The following is a 22,179-nucleotide window of genomic DNA, read 5'->3' on the forward strand; positions in this document are numbered from 1 at the left end:
GTTTGCCCAGTTTGACTCTGACCATGCATACTCAGAGTGAGGCTGCTGTCACTTCTAGAGCACCACCAATGCACATAGTAATAACAGCATGCTTGGCGTGAGTATATTCGGCCCATGGAAACAACCCAATACAGGAAACTGGGAAACACTTCCAGGTCTAGGCTCTCAGTAGGTCATCGGAGCAGGCTACACAGGCAATGTTTAACCATTGTGATTGCCTTCAATAAATGAAAGGGCAAGTTTGTGCTTTGCTTTATACAGCATTCTTTCTATTACAGGGTTTTTCATCAGCAGGCATTTTCTTAGGTATCTACAAATGAGTTCACTGACTGATGCCAAAAAGGGCAGATTTGAGTTTAATCTCTAAAAGCTTACCTATGGAATACCTGCTGAGTGTTAAGCTAAAATTCCCATAACCCATCAGCAGGGGTGCCACATTATCCATCACTGATTTGTCTGCCTGTATTGATTTACCTTCCTCCCCTCCCTCCCCAGGACAAGGTGACCTTAGAAGGTGCACAGAACATTTTGGAAGCGGCTTTAGCCTTAGTTCATCCTGTGAGTCACGGCCCCTCCTCCATATCCTGTGTGACTCAAACCCTATCCCTGCCCCCTCAGCCTGCGGGATGGTGACTGCGAAATATTTGTTCTGTGACAGAGCAAAGGGAGAGAACTACAGAAGAAAGTTGCAACTATAGGAAAAGGTTGCGTGAAGAGATTCAGAAAATACAAAGGGCTAAATGAGAAAAGTGCTGGCTGCTTTTATTTACAAAAAAATCTTAGGTGCATTAAGACCCAGTATGCAACGCTGTGTAGTTTCCAAATGATAAAGTAACATTTTGTCACTTGTGTCAGGGGTTCTACTGCACTCGGCACCTTGTGCTGGATTAAAGATCCAAAGGAAAGTACCAAGCACAGTGCAGGCAAGTGCAAAGCAGCCCAGGCAGACTAGGGGCATATTTATTATAGTGTGTAAGTAGTGATGAGCAAATTTTTTCGCCAGGCATGGATTCGCAGCGAATATCCACATTTCGCCATTGCCAATTTTTTTGGCAAAACTTGCGTGAAAATTAGTTGTGCGGAAATGGTTCTTGCCGCGTGTCAAATTGGTTGCTGTCGCGTCACAAAAGGGTGCACCGTGTCAAATTGGGTGCAGTCGCATAAAAAAAGGCGTGGTAGCGTCAAAAAGCGCAGGCGACAAAAAAAAATAGACGCGACAAAAAAAGACAGACAACAAAAAAATGCGCAACTAATCCATTTTGCAAATCTTTTGTAGTTTCGCAAATTTTCTTGCCAGTTTGCGAATTTTATGCCGAAGTGAAATGGGACAGATTCGCTCATCACTATGTGTAAGCCAACTCACTGGTGATGTTGCCCTTTGTGACCAATCAGCTATTAGATTTAAATGGTCACCTACAAGTTAGAAAACAAAAGCAAAGATCTGATTGCTTGCTATGGGCAACATCACCAATGATGTTGGCTTATACAAATATGCCCCTTAATGTACAGGGCACTCCCTAACTTGTGTGTCTGCATGAAGGGCAAGTTAAGGGATATGTAGGCAACAGAGTCCAACCTACTGCCTTCAGCATTCCCTATTGCCACAGACTGGGGGGTCCACCTCAGGGGCCCCCACCCCAGGCGTGAGGTCCTCCACATGCAATACACAACTCTGCAGTCCCACACATACCTTCTACCTTGCACAATAGCCGGGGAGGTCAGGCGGGAGGGCACATAATTTTAGCTGGGGAGCAGGTCTGGGTCAGTAGGGCCCAAGAGATCCAACTGGTATTTTCCAAGTGTATTGTTGGCTCAGTCAACCCTGCTTATGTCCCACTACACATTTTGTCAGACACAGGAAAACACATATGTACACACATTTTTGGACCAAAGTTCTATATGTGCTATGACAAATAGATGCCATAAGTGTCACTTAGTATGGACATGGGGAGGACTCTCTTTCTCTTTGGTGCAGAAAATGTGCTTCAGACTGGGCAATACTGAACTGAAGCAATACTGTTGTCATTTTGTCCTACAATATCTGCTCTCCCACAGTCCCTTCCCAAGGTCTCATTCTCATACCTACCAACTGAAGCTGTTTAGGGCACGGCACCAATTGCATTGGAGTCAATGGGCAAAATTGCAAACTCTGCAGCAAATTCGTACAAGGCAAAACAAAATGTTCTCATTCTTAGTAATGAATATAGTGCCAAGGACCTAAACAGAGGTACTAGCATCAGGTAACATCCGTTAGAGCCATGATGTTCTAAACTCTAATTGCAGCTGGCTACAAACAGGTATAATTTTGTCAACTTTTATAGCCTATATTGCTTGCCCCATAGGAAACAATGATGGCCATTAGAAGGCAGTTGCAAGTAGCCTGTGATGCAATAGCCATAACGTTGTCTTTGCAATTATATTCTAAGGGAAGACTACTGAAGTCCCAGACACCCTGGGCCCTATATGCACTGTAGTTATCTTAAATTAGTGCTGGTCAAGCCCTTCACATTGCTTTGGTTTTTAGAAGTTGTGAAAAGTTTCCTCCTGCAGGCAACTTCCTGAAGTGATGTGAAGGACTTTCAACTGGCAACTAATTTTGTTGCCAATGGAAAAGCATTTTGGAGCAGTTAGTCGCCTGTGATAGTAGAGACCTAAACTGCTCCGTGGGACATCAGCCTTAAGGATGAAAGTAGAAAATAAGGGAAACATGTAGAGGGATGGGGCAGAAAGGGGAAAAGACGGAAGGGGAAGTAGTCAAATACAATGGGTGAGAGATGATGGAAAAAAAGTGGAAACTGGTAAAAAAAAAGCAGTGCAAAATGGGACTAGGGAGAGAAATATAGGTAAGAAGAACATAGGTTGAGAAAAAAACTTGAAAACTATACACAAACTATACTTCAGATCTGGATGGGTATTTAGCTGAATTCTTTACAGAGGATTCATTAATAGGTATATGATTATGTTGTAGACAAGGATTTACAGATAAACATGTGGCATGGACATCTAAATTGGATCCAGCCTCTCAGAGGCGCTGGACAGGCCTGTCTTACTGTAACAGAAAGTGGTTTTCATTGTGAGAGTGACAGCACTCAGAATTCCTTGTGTGCACTCGCCTTAGGACTAAAAACACATGTACACTAATTTGGGAGTTGTTAGCATTTTAGCGCTTGGACTGCAAAACTCCTAGGTGTAATTTCAATTTAAATCAGCTAAGATGAATTCTGTAAACGAGGGCTATTCACAGAGTGACCAAAATTCCCTGTGCTCTGAGTCAAAAATAGGGACTGTCTGTGCAAATGTGTGACATTTGGCAACCAGTGTGGTTAGTGGAGTACCGCAGGGGTCAGTCCTTGGGCCTTTGCTGTTTAACTTGTTTATTAATGACCTGGAGGTGGGCATAGACAGTATTGTTTCTATTTTTGCTGATGACACTAAATTGTGCAAAACTATAAGTTCCATGCAGGATGCTGCCGCTTTGCAGAGCGATTTGACAAAATTAGATAACTGGGCAGCAAACTGGAAAATGAGGTTCAATGTTGATAAGTGCAAAGTTATGCACTTTGGTAGAAATAATATAAACGCAAACTATCTACTGAATGGTAGTGTGTTGGGGGTTTCCTTAATGGAGAAGGATCTAGGGGTTTTTGTTGATAACAAGTTGTCTAATTCCAGGCAGTGTCATTCTGTGGCTACTAAAGCAAATAAAGTGCTGTCTTGTATAAAAAAGGGCATTGACTCAAGGGATGAGAACATAATTTTGCCCCTTTATAGGTCCCTGGTAAGGCCTCACCTTGAGTATGCAGTGCAGTTTTGGGCTCCAGTCCTTAAGAAGGATATTAATGAGCTGGAGAGAGTGCAGAGACGTGCAACTAAACTGGTTAAGGGGATGGAAGATTTAAACTATGAGGTTAGACTGTCGAGGTTGGGGTTGTTTTCTCTGGAAAAGAGGCGCTTGCGAGGGGACATGATTACTCTGTACAAGTACATTAGAGGGGATTATAGGCAGTTGGGGGATGTTCTTTTTTCCCATAAAAACAATCAACGCACCAGAGGTCACCCCTTTAGATTAGAGGAACGGAGCTTCCATTTGAAGCAGCGTAGGTGGTTTTTCACGGTGAGGGCAGTGAGGTTATGGAATGCCCTTCCTAGTGATGTGGTAATGGCAGATTCTGTTAATGCCTTTAAGAGGGGCCTGGATGAGTTCTTGATCAATCAGAATATCCAAGGCTATTGTGATACTAATATCTACAGTTAGTACTAGTGGTTGTATTTATAGTTTATGTATGTGAGTATAGATTGGTAGGTGTGGGTTAGGTGTGCTGGGTTTACTTGGATGGGTTGAACTTGATGGACACAGGTCTTTTTTCAACCCTATGTAACTATGTAACTAACTATGTAACTATGTAACTTTTTGCACAGTATGTACTCTGTGTACGGGCAGATAGCTGGTTGTCTCTAGATCGGGGTTCTCAACCTCTTTTACACAAGCATGGAAAACTTCATGGTAACCAAATAAGGGGTGTGTTTGGCTATTTGGTAGCTCCTATGTGTACTGGCAGCCGACAGGAAATTTTGTTTGTCAGTACACCTGGTTTTTATGCAACCAAAACTTACCCCAAGCCAGGACTTTAAAAATAAACATCTGCATTGAGGCCACTGGGAACAACATCCAAGGGTTTGGTGAGCAACTGTCTAGATCAGTGATCCCCAACCAGTGGCTCATGAGCAACATATTGATCCCCAACCCCTTGGATGTTGCTCTCAGTGCCCCCAAACCAGTAGTTATTTTTGAATTGCTGACTTGGTGGCAAGTTTTGGTTAAATAAAAACAAGATTTACTACCAAATAAAGCCTCCTGTAAGCTGATGGTGTGCGTAGAGGCTGCCTAATAGCCAATCCTAGCCCTTATTTGGCTCCTCCATGAACTTTTATGATGCTTGCGTTGCTCTCCAAGTCTTTTTACATTTGACTGTGGCTCACGAGAAAGGTTGGGGACTCCTGGTCTAGATCATCATACTCTTATACAGTGCCTACATGTTACATAGCACTTTACAGTAATATTATATTATAATATTATATACATACATCCAACTGCAGCTAGAGGATCAGAGGCCCATGCTCATAAGTTCCTACAGTCTAAAGAAACGGAAAACCTGATCACTGTGGGCAGTCCTATGTGATAATTGAGTGTTAAACCCAGCAAATATCTACCACAAGTACTAAATATTTTGACCTCAGCTTGACTGCAGATGGATTTTTACACAGGTCTAAAGTGAAATATAAATGTGAAGAACCCATTATCAATCTAAAGCTGACATTGTTCATTGGGGAATCATGGTATCTTAGAATGGATTTCCATTATAGTCAAGTCCTGCAAATAAAGAACATGGGTGTATAGGTCTGTTGAAAAGGAGCCATAGGAAGCGGCTGAAAGGACTAAAGCTGTCTATACACAATAAGATCCGATTGTTTGGCCAGGTCACCAAACGAGCAGATCTTTACCCGATATGCCCACCTAAAGTGGGCCATATCGGATTACAACAACAGGGATATAAACCACTGGAGCAAGGACTGCATCAATGAGCCAATGCAGACATCTATCCAACAGGAAAATCAAACATGCCGATCTACATCTGGCCAATGAGGCAGAATTGTAGTTGTGGACAGAAAAGTCAGGGCAGGCTGAAAGGATTAAAGGAATACATGGGAAAACATGTTTTTTTCAAATCGATCAGTTAATTGAGCTTCTCCAGCAGAATCCTGCACAAACAGATTTTTTTATATTTAGTTTTGAAATTTCACACGGGGCTAGCTATATTCTTCATTTCCCAGGGTGCCACAACCATGTGGCCTGTGCTCTGATAAACTTCAGTCACACTTTAATGCTGAGCTGCAAGTTGAAATGATCACCCCTCTCCCGGCAGCTGTTCAGCAGAACAATGGGAAGGGAGCAAGATAGGAGCTCCCAGTAGGTATCAGAATAGCACTCAACAGTAAGAAATCCAAGTCCGGCTTGGGACTCCTTTAGTTACATGCACACTATCAGCTTACAGGAGGCTTTATTTGGTAGTAAATCTTGTTTTTATTCAACCAAAACTTGCCACCAAGTCAGGAATTCAAAACTAACTCCCTGGTTTGGGGGCACAGAGAGCAACACCCAAGGGGTTGGGGAGCAACATGTTGCTCATGAGCCACTGGTTGGGGATCACTGGGTTACCTGAAAGCAGTTCTAATGTGTAGTGCTGAACTCTGAAAGCTCAGAACCAGGCACAATGCTGCCTACACACCAATATTACAACTGAAAAAATATAAATTTGTTGGTTCAAGAATAACATTTTAAATAGTAGAGTAAATTATCCCTTTAAGGTAAAAAAAAAAACCACTGACATTGTCCCCATGTGCCTGATATCATGATGGTGCACAAGTGGGTCCAGTTCTGTGGTCCACCCATAAGGAAATTCAGATAGGTAATAGCTTTAGCATTTTAATAGGTTCAATTTTGAACCTACAATAGCATCCAATGATGCCTTTAACTATAATAAATGCACCCTTTTATCTGTGTAGATACCTAATCCTGCTCCTTACTGAAGTGCAATTGCACTCTCTGCCCAAACTATTAAGGTCCCCATACACGGCCCGATAGTATCTGCCGATATCAGTCCCTTGGACCGATTCAGCAGCTAATCAGCCCATGTATGGGCACTCCCGGCAGGCCTGCCCGACCGATATCTGGCCTCAATACGGCCAGACCTCGATCGGGCAGGTTAGAAAATCTAGCCGGATCGGGTACCGCATCGGCTCATTGATGTGGTCTCCGGACCAACTTTTCCTATACCTGCTGCTATCATTCGATCGTTTGGCCCTGGGCCAAATGATCGAATTACCCTGGATTCTCCTAATATCGCCCACCCATAGGTGGAGGATATCGGGAGAAGATCCGCTCGCTTGGCGACATCACCAAACGAGCAGATCTTATGGTGTATGGCGACCTTTACAACTTGTTTTGATTATGAAATAATAATGGGTGCCCCGGGCCAAAAGATGCATACAGTACTGATTATTTAATATCAGAGATACTGTATTGACTTAAAATTCTTTGTTGCCATAGTGCCTAAGTCATGTTGATATAGGGATGCTGTAAAATGTGGCTCTGCGGCACCTATAGTGCTAAAAAATTCCCTTTGGGAAGGTACCCTGAAATATGTGCTCAGAGCTCAGATTACTAGTGCTGAGGAATGGAAGGATTTGTCTTTTTTTAAGACCCCCTAGGAAGGAGTTAATCAGGACATCTGTTCCATGCAGCAGAGCAATGAGTGAGCCAGTAGAACAGACTGCTGTCACATTGTCACCAAACAGAGAGGTAATCAGAGTCCTGCCAGAGAGAAGCTTATACAACACAGATGGAAGTGACAGACGCACACAGCAGTGCTCATAGCTAACAGAGTGTGTCTGTAAAAGCAAATGGTAGTTGTAGCGCACAGCCCTGTATTTCTCAGCACTCTAGTCACTTGGCTATGAATTATGTCTCCATTTGGTGAGGGCTGTGCCCAGGCCTAACTGACCTAACACATGTCCTTCGATCGCTTGTAACAGAACCACAAATACAAGCCACACACAAGAACTCTGTGGGGTGTTGAACCTATTTATTAATAACCACAGAGTGTTACCAAGTGATAACTTCTGGTGGGGATAACCCTCCCTTGTCAGAATCTGTGTGTGTGGCTCCTACTTGTGTAGATTTCTTCCTATCCAGAAAGCTACATCACCACTGCTCTTTAAGGGGCATGTAAAATGTATTTCACTGGGGGTGCCAAAATACTAGGTCCCAGGCTTCCCTTTGCAAAAATCCCTGTTTGCGCATGTGCAGTAAAACAATCCCAACAGATACTCTACTGCACTTGTGATGCTAGCACAGCACTTAGGTATCTTTTTATGTGCAGTTTTCTCCTAACAGGAGTACCGGCTGAAGTAAAAGCTTAGCAATCAATTTTACTGTGGCAGTGCCTAACATTTTGGCTCCACCAGTGAAATAGACTTTACACTTCTTTTAATTATATGCTAGAATTTGTATCAATTACCTGGAGTGCTGGATTCACTTCACACATGGGATCACTGCTAATGTATACATGCAGCATATTCCCCTACATAGGGTTAGCTTATACCATATATTGTTTTATGAAACACTCAGTACTGTCGCCAGTCTCACACTGTAGATATGTAATAATAAGCTCTCCAAAACCAAAGCACTGGTAAGGTCCAATCTTGTATTCGGAGAATTGGTCTCCAGGACTTAAAAGGCATCATACGGAAATTCTTGAAGTCCAAAAAAGAGCAAATATATTGATAAAGGGTATGGAAAGTCTCAGTTTTGAGGACAGTCTGGCCAAACTGGGTCTGATTATTGCTTAAGGGGTGATATGATAACTAATCTATTTGATGTTTTATTTACCAGTAAATCCTTTGAGGAGACACAAGGTCATCAGCTGAGATTTGAAGAAAGGAGCTTTCATTTTAAGGAGCACAAAGGTTTTTATAGTGAGGGCTGTGAAGTGCTATATTAGAAGATAGACTAGATAGCTTCAAGAATGGGCTGAATGCCTTTTTAGCAAGGGAGGACACGGGGATAATGAAATTAGTTCTTAGTACAAAGCTGATTCAGGGACTGGCCATCTTAGAATTAGGAAGGATTCGACTCCCCGGCCCCCACAATTGGAGAGGCAGAACTCAATGGACCTATTTTTTCAACATTATTGACTATGTTAACACAAGAATAAAACACCAGCATAACAAAAAATTCAAAATTCAGCAATACAACATAATCTTTATTCCCAATCTGTGCAGCTTTTCACATCTTGCTGTACTATGGAAGGTCACATGAAAGAGTGTTAACAGAAAGCTGTGGAAACACAATATCCCAGATCTTCTTTTCCAGTCAATAGCATAATGTGACTTTCCCAGCATTTTGTGCCCCCCCTCTACATTGTGTTACCAGTGACACCCAACCCCCATAAATAGGGAACATACAAAAAATGTTACTGTGCTTGATGTTCCAGTGTTTTTGATAGTTATAGCATATTCCCAGGACTGCCATCAGAGTCCCGCACAAATTATTTATATGGGCCCCCCCATGAATACAAGCGTGCAGTGCTAAAATTTTGTCCACGCCCTTTGTGTGTGCAATATAGACAGCTGATGTTACTCTATAATAAGCCATTCTTATAAAGAGTTAATGAATGTGCTAATGTCATTCAGTTGTAGTGGGTCAGTGAAGTTTGCCCTAAGTTTAAATATACAGGTATATGGACATTGGCTATCATGGTAGGCCTTTAGTGAGAACTGCTCTAGCAAACTAAGGTCTCTCTTTACCTCTTGTACAACAATGACAAACATTTAGGCAATTTATAATGCCAGTCAATGATAAAAATACTAATAATAGCAATCCAAATAATATGTAAGATAGCGATAACTGAGATTTGGTTGTTAAGTGTGGTTAGCTCTTGAATAGCCATCCAATGTCCATGTCCCAAACACTAATTGATTATAATGAAACCAAGATTTATATTAAAAACGCTTATTCATTTAGTCATTTAGACACAAAACTTTCATGTCATTAGGTAGTAAGTTACAGAACTCATTACTGACTAAAAATGTAGATTTGTTAACAAACAGTTATCTGAAAACAGCACGGATTTTATTGCATATTAACTGTGTTTGATTTTGATTAACTTTGACTAAGACGGGAATTGTTAAATAGGACTTCTATATTTGGATTCTGGTAACTAGCCAAAGTCAGGATGCATTACTTTCAATGTGAAATATTGAAATGGAAACAACACTGTTGTAGCAGAACAAGTTAGTAAATGGAGGGCCCTGTGGAAGAGAGTGCCATTAATGTGCTGGGTCCCTGCTCCTGTGACAAGAGCCATAGTTGCAATCCATGGATGCCAGAAAGAAAAGGAGGGCTCAAATATGAATTCTGCTGTGGGTACCAAGAAAAGTCGAATAATACCACTGGACAGAAGTAACTCATACTCTGCTTCACATGTATTGTTTTTTTTTTTTTTTTTGCCTCTGGTGGACCTTTAGGTGGTAACTTTATAATGTAGTGGTTAGTGCTAAGGTGGTAAATATTTTACAGAAAAAGAAAGAGACTGAGATTCTAAGTGCAATGATCGACATATACCATACCTGGAAGGACTGTAGGGGTAGAGTTAAGGGTAATACATTCACCTAGGCAGATTATATTCTCAATACAGTAGATTTATTTACCTCAAGGAAGGTGAATGATTCACAAAAGTAGAACAATCTCCCAAAAAACCAAAGACAATTTGCATTAGGTAACATAATCACAACACAAACCCACTGGTAATATCTAGAGTTGAATAAGTTACTCTGTGTTTGGCCCCAGCTGTCCCTGATGTGTTATTTTCTGGGTCTCTTGCTGTCTCACAAAAAGCTGTTTGCAGAAGTTTTTCTCTGCTGGACCTTCTTAAAGATGAATTTACTTGCAATTCCTGCCTTTGCTTTTTCAGTAGAATTGGAAGAGCCTAACGGCTGGAGAAGATGAGAATTTACAATGCGACAGGCTAAATCCTCATCTGCAATTTCTTCCAGATGGCACTGTCAGATCCATTGGAAGAGGATACCTGGAATATGGTGAGATTTTCTGCAAATAGCAAGTCAGAGAGGGGCACAGTTCTATAGTCCAGAAGCCCACCATCTTTATATCCTACCTTCAATTTCGGCACCTTATTAGTTCCAGAAATACTTAGGACAGCAAGTTTTCACAAGAAGGCTTAACTTAACTGGCCTTTCAGCTGTAACAAAGAGAACTAATAGGCATTTTCCCACCCCCAAACCACCAACTGCTCAAAGCAACCCTTGGGCCCTAGATAAAGAATTAGGAAGCACTATTCAAGTGGAACTGTTGTGATTGATGAAAGGCTACCTCATACTAGGAGATAAATATGGTGTTTAAGCAGCTTTTTCAAATAAAGGACAAGGTATGTCTGTAACTGTCATAGTCTTGTTCAATAAGCTGTTTGTCTTTCTGTTTCTGATGTCTTACTCTCTCTTGGCTTGTCTGGTATCTTGCTTTCTCCAAAAAATCAACTTCCAGAAGACTTTCTCTGCTGGACCACAAGAATTTGAAGACTCGAGATGAGGAATTGCAAGACGCAAAAATCCTCAACTGCAGTCTCAGCTGAACTGCACTGTTGGCTGCATTGGAAGTTGCATTGGCGTTGATAGCAATGTTCCATGGTGAGATTTTCGGTCAGCATGGTAAAGAGGGGCACTCTTATTATTATACGGATTCTTGATCAGGAAGGTGAATGTTTCCTTCCAAACAAGTTGAGAGGTATTTGGGCAGATCTTGGTCTTTTGCATACTTCTAACAAACAAAATGAATTCAAGAAAGAGCGTGTTCATTAAGTACAGGGCCCGACCACATTATACGTAAGTTTATTATAAGGTCTTATAAAGTTAAGACAAAATGTACGCAATTTACTTAACTTCCACAAAAACTACCTAGAAACTTAACATAACCTGCCTAAGAACTTTTGAAACTTGCATACCAAGCAAACGACAGTGCAGAGAAGCTTGACAGGGGCAGGCAGGGGCAAACTCCACTGACCACCAATAAATTAAAAACTTAAAGTAAATTCCATTGTAACCAAATTAGATGACTGACTTATTAGCACATTCATTAACTATTTTATTAATTATTTATATGGCCTACTTATTATAGAGTACCATTAGCTGTTTATATTGGGAGCTATTTACTGAATTATGAGCGTCTCTGCATGAACTTTCTAGCAGGGGAAGGACTGGGTATTGGGCCCCACAGCAACAACACTGAGCCCCTACACCTACTCAGTTTATGTAACTTAGATTTTGACAACTTACATATAAACGTCACTGAAAGCCCAATTTAAAGACTGATTTATAAGCATAATATTTGTATGAATTAATACTGACTGGTTATTGGGCCCCTAAATATCAAGAAATGAGTAGTGACAGAAAGAAGTGTAGGGTTTAAACTTTAAACATTTAAAATTACTGTTAATGAGCACATTATTAATTAATTAATTAATTAATTAATAGAACTCTGTATGTAAACTGCTTATTATAGAGTAACATCAACTGTTTATACTGGACACACAAGGGGTGTAGCCAAATAGCCAATAACCAATATTCAGAACATGAATTAGTTGGCAGATAGTGATGTAGCGAACATCGCCAAAAATGTTCGCGAACCCGTTCGCGGACTTCCGCCAAAACTCGCGAATATTCGCGAACTTTGCGAACCCCATAGACTTCAATGGGAAGGCGAACTTTAAAACCTAGAAAAGCCATTTCTGGCCAGAAAACTGATTTTAAAGTTGTTTAAAGGGTGCCACGACCTGGACAGTGGCATGCAGGAGGGGGATCAAGGGCAAAAATTTCTCTGAAAAATACTTTATAAAAAAACCGCAAAAAAAAACACCAAAAAATAACGCCAAAAAAAAAAAAACGCAAGTTATTCCTATGTATATGCATAGGCGATAAAACAAAGCAAAAAAACGCGGCGGAAAAACCAAGGCGAAAAAACGCGGCGCCAAAAAAAAACGCAGCGAACCCAAAGTGGCGAACATCGGCAAAAGTCCACAAATTTGCGGACTTGCGAACACCCGATGTTTGCGCGAATTAGTTCGCCGGCGAACAGTTCGCTACATCTCTATTGGCAGACACAAATTGTACAAAAGTGACTTCCTTTGTAGGATATACAATACATCTTTATCCCACCGAAATTTTCTAACCTGGGCAATTGGCTAAACGACCAATCGGCATGGTATAAAAATTATTGCGATGATGATTCGCAAGCCACACACAGTCCGAAAATTGTACATAACGTACATAGTTGAGTATCCAACAGCATAGTTTTAGGTTTCTCATCTATAGACACCATTACATCAGGATCCATGGTGTCAGAGGTACCATTCCTAATACCATAGAAGCAATGAAGTATATGACTGCCACATCTACATGTAAGAATCACCAATCAACAAAAACATTTGCCCTACTTCCCCCAGCAAAAGGTAACATACATCTTTGCCATGGAGTTAAATAGTTACATTGGTTTTAAAAAAAGTCCATCAAGGTCAACCCCTCCAAACAAACTTCAGTGCACATATATATACAAACTTATACCACGCTATCTATAAACTCATGTATATAACTATATGTATCAATATCCTAATTGCATTAATATAATCTGCCATCACTACATCACCCTGCAGGGCAGGGATCCCCAACCTTTTATACCCATAAGCCACATTTACATGGAAAAAGTGTTGGGGAGCAACACAAGCAGATAAAGGTTCCTGGGTGCCAAATAAAAGCTATAATTGGCTACTTAATAGCCCCTATGTGCACTGGCAGCCTCATGAAGGCTCTGTTTGGCTTTATTCTTGGTTTCATGCAACCCAAACTTGCCTCCTTACCAGAATTTTAAAAATAAGCACCTGCTTTGAGGTCACAGGGAGCAACATCCAAGGGGTTGGGGAATAACATGTTGCTCACAAGCCACTGGTTGGGAATCACTACTGCAGGGCATTCCACAACCTCACTGTCCTAACAGTGAAGAACCACCTACGCTGCTTCAAATGAAAGTTTGAGATAACATAGAAAACATAGAACCCCAAGTGGTAGAACCCTCTTACTTCCCTATGTACTTGAAGGAATATGTTCAATTACACAGAATTTTCCAGATCTCAGCTGTGGTCCATTGGAACTAGGGATTTCCCAAAACTAATTGATAACACATAGGGGCACATTTACTAATCCACGAATCCGAATCACGAATGGGAAAAAATCGTGTTGGAAACAAAAATTTCGGAAGATCGCAAATATCACGAAAATGCTTACGAAAAAATCGCATTAGTCACGATAATATCGTATTGGCGATCCGAAAGTCACGAAATTTTCGCACCGAACAATTGTAAACAGCGGTAAAACCTTTCCGATTTTTTCGTGAAAACAGCCGAAAAAGTTGTGCGCTGTACGAAAAAGTCGTGCGCCATACGAAAAAGTCGTGCGGACGCCCGAAAAAATCTACGAAAATACGCTCAGAGCGTTCGCATGAACGCTCACGCATTCGTGCTTTTGTAAATGTGCCCCATAGGATTATACACGTCTGGTCTCTAGGCTTTCTCTGGAGATGGGCCATACAGCTAAGATTTTGTAAGTAACCTGCAAACGGCAACTAGTGTCACATGTGTTATATCTCTTGATACTAAATATTTATACAGTTCTTACATTTTTTTTAAAAAAGGGTTCCATTTCTTTGGGAAATATGCCAGATATTAAAACTCATCTATTAACACAGCGCTATGAACAAAGTGCAATATTGAAACGTAAAGAAGACTGTCATGGAAAAACGTGTTTTTTAAAAACGCATCAGTTAATAGAGCTTCTCCAGCAGAATCCTGTATTGAAATCTGTTTTTAAAGTACAAACACATTTTTTTATATTTATTTTTGAAATTTCACATGAGGCTAGCCATATTCTTCATTTCCCAAGGTGCCACAGACATGTGACCTGTGCTCTGATAAACTTCAGTCACACTTTACTGCTGAGCTGCAAGTTGGAGTGATATCCCCTCCTCTCAGCAGCCGATCAGCAGAACAATGGGAAGGAAGCAAGATAGCAGCTCCCAGTAGATATCAGAATAGCACTCAACAGTAAGAAATCCAAGTCTGGCTTGGGACTCCTCCAGTTACATGTGAGTAGGAGAAACAATAGGTTATCTTAAAGCAGTTCTAATGTGTAGCGCTGGCTCCTTCTGGAAGCTCAACCATTTGTTGGTTCAAGAATAAAATTTTAAATGGAAGAGTGACTTATTTGCTATTTAACAGTGTAATTTAGAAATAAAAAGTAAACCATAAAAATCATGACAGAATCCCTTTAATGTGTTTTTATCAACAAAGTAGCTTTCATTTCTAGACTTCCACCATGATTGTGAGTGCCCACTTGCATTGACCAGCCTGCATTTTGCCAGTTATGACCCAAATTAACCTCCACACAAGTTGCAGGGCATGTGTGTACAAAATAGTATCACTTCTGAAATGGAACGCCAATCTTTATTGGGTATAATTCACTGTAATCCAGTCAGTTGTATTTGCAGGTGCAACACCATAAGGTGTGCAATAAAAACTGCAGTCTGAACAAGTACATTGTAATGCTTTCTAATAGGTGGGCAGGGTGCAGGTTAACTGCAACCTGCAGGACCTGGGGTTTGGAGTTAGGTTTGGAATTTGCACGACCACTGCAGGTTCAGGTTGAATGCGGCTCAGACTGGGGAAGGACACTCTTCTTTTGCTCCAGAAGCTTTCCTGTCTTGGACCCTAAGGCGCGTGCAGAAGTATCAAGCAGAACACTGGAATATTTAGCTAACTTTCTTATATTCAATTTTGATGATTAGTTAGTATTTCTAAAACAACAAGTAGTTATTACATTATTTCATATTTGGTGTTCCTGTAATAGTAATTATCCCTCAGTTACATGTATTTTGTGCTTACATTGTTCATAGGTAGTGATGAGCGAATCTGTTCAAAAGATCTGCGAAACGGCGAAAAATTTGCGAAACGGCGAAAATGTCGAGCGACAAAAAAAATTGACGCCCACGGCTATTATTTTGTCGCACATATATTCTTTTGTCCCCCGCGGCTATTATTTTTTTTCATGAGAGACACTATGTGCCCTGCAACCTTTCATGAAAGACACTATGTGCCCTGTTACCTTTCACGAGAGACACTATGTGCCTTGTTACCTTTCACGAGAGACAATATGTGCCCCAGTACCTTTCATGAGAGACACTATGTGCCCCAGTACCTTTCATGAGAGACACTATGTGCCCCGTTACCTTTCACGAGAGACACTTGCCCCGTTACCTTTCACGAGAGACACTATGTGCCCCGTTACCTTTCACGAGAGACACTATGTGCCCCGTTACCTTTCACGAGAGACACTATGTGCCCCGTTACCTTTCACGAGAGACACTATGTGCCCCGTTACCTTTCACGAGAGACACTATGTGCCCCGTTACCTTTCACGAGAGACACTATGTGCCCTATTACCTTTCGTGAGAGACAGTATGTGCCCCGTTACCTTTCGTGAGAGACACTATGTGCCTTGTTACCTTTCATGAGAGACAATATGTGCCCCATTACCTTTCACGAGAGACACTATGTGCCCCGTTACCTTTCATGAGAGACACTTGCCCCGTTACCTTTCACGAGAGACACTATGTGCCCTGTTACCTTTCAGGAGAGACACTATGTGCCCCAGTACCTTTCATGAGAGACACTATGTGCCCCGTTACCTTTCAGGAGAGACACTATGTGCCCCGTTACCTTTCATGAGAGACACTATGTGCCCCGTTACCTTTCACGAGAGACACTATGTGCCTTGTTACCTTTCACGAGAGACACTATGTGCCCTGTTACCTTTCACGAGAGACACTATGTGCCCCGTTACCTTTCGTGAGAGACACTATGTGCCCCGTTACCTTTCATGAGAGACACTATGTGCCCCGTTACCTTTCATGAGAGACACTATGTGCCCCGTTACCTTTCATGAAAGACACTATGTGCCCCGGTACCTTTCATGAAAGACACTATGTGCCCCGTTACCTTTCGTTAGAGACACTATGTGCCCCGTTACCTTTCATGAAAGACACTATGTGCCCCGTTACCTTTCATGAGAGACACTATGTGCCCTGTTACCTTTCACGAGAGACACTATGTGCCCCGTTACCTTTCGTGAGAGACACTATGTGCCCCGTTACCTTTCATGAGAGACACTATGTGCCCCGTTACCTTTCATGAGAGACACTATGTGCCCCGTTACCTTTCGTGAGAGACACTATGTGCCCCGTTACCTTTCATGAGAGACACTATGTGCCCCGTTACCTTTCATGAAAGACACTATGTGCCCCGGTACCTTTCATGAAAGACACTATGTGCCCCGTTACCTTTCGTTAGAGACACTATGTGCCCCGTTACCTTTCATGAAAGACACTATGTGCCCCGTTACCTTTCGTTAGAGACACTATGTGCCCCGTTACCTTTCGTTAGAGACACTATGTGCCCCGTTACCTTTCGTTAGAGACACTATGTGCCCCGTTACCTTTCGTGAGAGACACTATGTGCCCTGTTACCTTTCATGAGAGACACTATGTGCCCCGATACCTTTTATGAGAGACACTATGTGCCCCGTTACCTTTCATGAGAGACACTTTTTGCCCCGTTACCTTTCATGAGAGACACTATGTGCCCTGTTACCTTTCATGAGTAGTGATGAGCGAATCTGTTCCGTTTCGCTCCGCCGAAAAATTCTCAAATCTTTCAAAAGATCTGCGAAACGGCTATTATTTTGTCGCACAGCTATTATTTTTGGACATGCTGCAAATTTTTCTGTGGCAAATTTTTTCATCCGTTTCGCGGAACAATCCGCCAATGGCGAAATGCGGAAATTCGCCACAAATCCATGCCTGGCAAAACATTTCCCCCATCACTATTCATAGGCTTTAGAGCCTATAGATTTTATTTGGAATGTACAAAACCCTATTACACTTACCCCCAATGTTGGCTGGAACTGTACAATCCCTTCATGGCCTAAGATATCTGCAATGACACTCAGCAGTGAAATGGTTAATCCTGCCCATTCCCTGCACCTGAACATCCACATTTCACTCAGTACAGAGCACATGCCAGTACATTGGAATGATTTTTTTCCGTATTATTTTACCACATTCATTCAAAGAGCAACATTTGTGGAATGAACCCGTTACCTTTCATGAGAGACACTATGTGCCCTGTTACCTTTCATGAGAGACACTATGTGCCCCGTTACCTTTCATGAGAGACACTATGTGCCCCGTTACCTTTCATGAGAGACACTATGTGCCCTGTTACCTTTCATGAGAGACACTATGTGCCCGGATACCTTTTATGAGAGACACTTTTTGCCCCGTTACCTTTCATGAGAGACACTATGTGCCCCGATACCTTTTATGAGAGACACTATGTGCCCTGTTACCTTTCATGAGTAGTGATGAGCGAATCTGTTCCGTTTCGCTCCGCCGAAAAATTCGCAAATCTTTCAAAAGATCTGCGAAACGGCTATTATTTTGTCGCACAGCTATTATTTTTGGACGTGCTGCAAATTTTTATGTGGCAAATTTTTTCATCCGTTTCGCGGAACAATCCGCCAATGGCGAAACGCGGAAATTCGCCACAAATCCATGCCTGGCAAAACATTTCCCCCATCACTATTCATAGGCTTTAGAGTCTATAGATTTTATTTGGAATGTACAAAACCCTATTACACTTACCCCCAATGTTGGCTGGAACTGTACAATCCCTTCATGGCCTAAGATATCTGCAATGACACTCAGCAGTGAAATGGTTAATCCTGCCCATCCCCTGCACCTGAACATCCACATTTCACTCAGTACAGAGCACATGCCAGTACAGTGGAATTATTTTTTTCCGTATTATTTTACCACATTCATTCAAAGAGCAACATTTGTGGAATGAACCTGGAGTAGAGTATGTAATTATGAAAAAACTTGTTTTTCATGTTCAGGTAAGTGAGGAGCTGCACTAAGCGTCATCTCATCATACAGGAAATCCAGAAACAATGACCCTATTATTGAATTTTAGGCCTCAGAACTGATTTGTGGTTCTCTGGGGAAATTAAAGTGCTTAATTATAAAGCATCAAGGGATTTCTTGTAAATAGCAGCAGAAAGAAAAATAATAATTGATATAAGAATGAAAGACATCAACATTGTGCAATGTTTTTGAAAACCCATTGCTTCCTACCAGTTTATGTCATATATTATGCCACATACTTATTCCTTTTCCAAAAAACACATAAAACTGTACATAATTCTGCATCGAAAATTTTAATTGAATGAAAATGCACTGAAAATAGGATTGTCATCTTTCCAGTTTTGAGCCGGACAGCCCAGGCAGGACTCTCTAAAATTGATGAGGTGATCAGCCAATTTGTGATTGCAACTTGATAGTCCCACCAATGTGATGTCACGTCCCTGACCCCGTGACATCACATTCCCCCCCCACCCAGCTCTACATTGGGTAACTTCGGAAAGCGAAGGGAACTAGGTGTGCCATTGCTTTAAACGGAACAGGTTTCATCTCACATAGGGAGGCTCTATCACACAGCTAATCATATTTCCTAGAAAGAACCATATTATGAGGAGAACATTGTAACATGCTATGGGTTATATTGCAAACAGATAAAGGGGAAAGGGGCTGCATTCTGTGAACAAAAGGATTAGCCACAAGTGGTATAATTATAGATTATGGGCAGTTCCAGAGGGGTGTTTAGTGTATTGACTGCTCTGGTATGGGGCAAGATCCATAGAACAAGAGTTATTGGGTAGCAAAAGTATAGGAAAGCTCAGACACACTGCATATCCTATCTGTGTAGAATAAGCAGGATTAAAAGCTCTGGGAGGGGGCAGTGGGATAGCCCTTCTCTAATGCAGTCATGTATATAACAGAATCCAGGTTTCTTCCAGACAAGTGAATGTTGCCATGTGTCTTTCATTATTCATGCTCTTTTATAAAGATATCCACTAAGTCTGAATTTTCTGTTGCTACACCCTTGTCAGTCTTAAAGCTCCCAAAATAGACTTCCAGCAGATCATAAACTTTCTGGAATAGTGCAAGCCTACACATATATACAGTACCTACTAGTTAAGGTATTTTCTATTGCTCTGTGCTCTAGCTTCCTTCAAGGGGTGCAGGTTCTGTTCAACTTCTGTTCTGTGCTTCACACACTCTCACGTACGTGCACATGCAGCTCTATACATTTTTACAATACATTAATACTACAGATGGGGACAAATTACAATAAAGAGGAGAAGCTCAAGCAGAAATAATGCCCACTTCATGGTCAGTTGCACCTCTATACCTTGCAGACAAATATACTGTAATATACCACAGTTAAAAGGCCTTCATTTTCATCTACTTGGTTTGCATTATCCCAATTAGCAAAAATACAGGGAGATGATCTCTGGCTCCCTCTGCAGTGAAGGAGTGTTATTGCAGTATGGACACTACAAATAGAATAACAGAAGTGATAAAACAATAAAAAGCTTTATCTTATGATTCGGAAAATATAACTCATGTATATAAAATGCACACATAACAGCCTTTATGCACTTAAGTATTGTCATAATACCTAGTTCACATGTTTCTGCATTATAGTAACATATTGACCCATTCTTGCTAGCAGATGGACATGTATGTATGTATGTATGTATAACTTTATTTATAAAGCGCCACAAGGGTACGCAGCGCTGTACAGTCTTACAGAATACAAAATTACACACAGGGAGGACGAGTGATATAATAAATAAATACAATAAATACATATATGTATATATATATATATATATATATATATATATAAGTGCCATGTGGTATGAGACACAGTAGGAAGGAGGTCCCTGCCCCATAGAGCTTACAATCTGAGTGGTTGGGTAACATACAGGCACAAACTGGAAGGTAAGAGTGCATCAGGTATGGGCATTTGCCCTTAAGCGCAGGACTGGGCAGAATAATGTCTTAGTGCTCCAGAAGGTAACAGCTGAGTTTTTTCTTAAAGAGAGTGGGTGAGTGTTCTCTATGGAGGGATTCAGGGATAGAGTTCCAGAGGTAAGGAGCAGCGAGATAGAAAGGTTTAAGACGAGAGCGCAGTGGGTGTGGATGGTGTAAAGAGACGGAGGCTCTGAGAGGAGCGGAGGAGACGACCAGGAACATGTAGGGAGACCAGTGAAGAAATGTAGTGAGGAGCAGAGGAGTGAAGGGCTTTGAATGTCAGCAGAAGGATTTTGTAAGCTATACTTTGCTTGACAGGCAGCCATGCTAGTGAGCTTAATTGAGGCTGAGCAGGATCCCTCTTAGGAGAGAGCAGGAGGATCCTGGCAGCAGAGTTTAAGATTGATTGCAGGGGAGAGAGGTGGGAGTCTGGGAGGCCGGTTAGTAGGAGATTGCAGTAATCTAAGCGGGAAAGGATAAGGGCATAGATTAGTGTTTTAGCTGTTGCTTGTGAAAGAAAGGGGCGTATCTTGGCAATATTGCGGAGGAAAAAGCGGCAGGTTTTGGCAGTGTTATTAATATGGTTAGAGAAGGAGAGAGGCTGGTCAAAGATAACCCCAAGGCAGCGTGCAGAATTTACAGGGTTGATGGTCATGCCATCAATAGTAATGGTGAAAGGAGGAGGAGGGCCAGGTTTGGGCGGGAAGACCATGAGCTCTGTTTTAGCTAGGTTAAGTTTGAGCTGGCGTCGGTTCATCCAGGAGGAGATAGCCAGGAGGCTGTTACCAATCCGGGTTTGAACATCAGTGGTTAGTGCAGGGGTGTCTAAATATATCTGGATGTCATCTGCATATAGGTGGTATTTAAGACCAAAAGAAGAAATAAGGTCTCCTAGAGAGAGAGTGTACAGGGAGAACAGCAAAGGACCAAGCACAGAGCCCTGAGGCACCCCCACACTAAGCGGAACTGGGGTAGAGGATTTGTTAGTAAGAGCGACAGAGAAGGAGCGGTTAGAGAGGTAGGAAGAGAACCAGGATGCTGCTTGATCCCGGATACCCAGAGAATAGAGAATTTGCATAAGAATAGAATGGTCGACAGTATCAAAAGCAGAGGAAAGGTCTAGGAGAATGAGGACCGAGTAGCGTCCTTTGGCCTTGGCAGTCTGGAGATCATTTGCCACTCTACATTATAGTAACATATTGACCCATTCTTGCTAGCAGATGGACATATATTCAGACTGGACTGAACTGAAGATATTATGATTATTGTTGATAATATGTTTTTATTGTGGCTTTATCATAAGTCTGCACCTCAAAAAAGGTAATCTCTACACTGTAGAATGTGATTTTTTTTCTGTAAGACTCATTTACAATGGCAAGGCACAATGCTTTTAGTTTACACTTGTGCCAAACTGGTATGCCAGATGCACCTGTTTCATAGAATAGAGCACACAAGGGAGCCCTGTACTTTATACATGTTTTGAGCAGGCACTGGTATCAGTGTTCCCTTTGTGTGTCAAACTGATAGGTGTTTCATACTTGCATTCTTGTCAGTTTTGTGCGAAT

This window comes from Xenopus tropicalis, chromosome 9 (genome assembly GCF_000004195.4).
Source record: "Xenopus tropicalis strain Nigerian chromosome 9, UCB_Xtro_10.0, whole genome shotgun sequence".
Lineage (NCBI taxonomy): Eukaryota > Metazoa > Chordata > Amphibia > Anura > Pipidae > Xenopus > Xenopus tropicalis.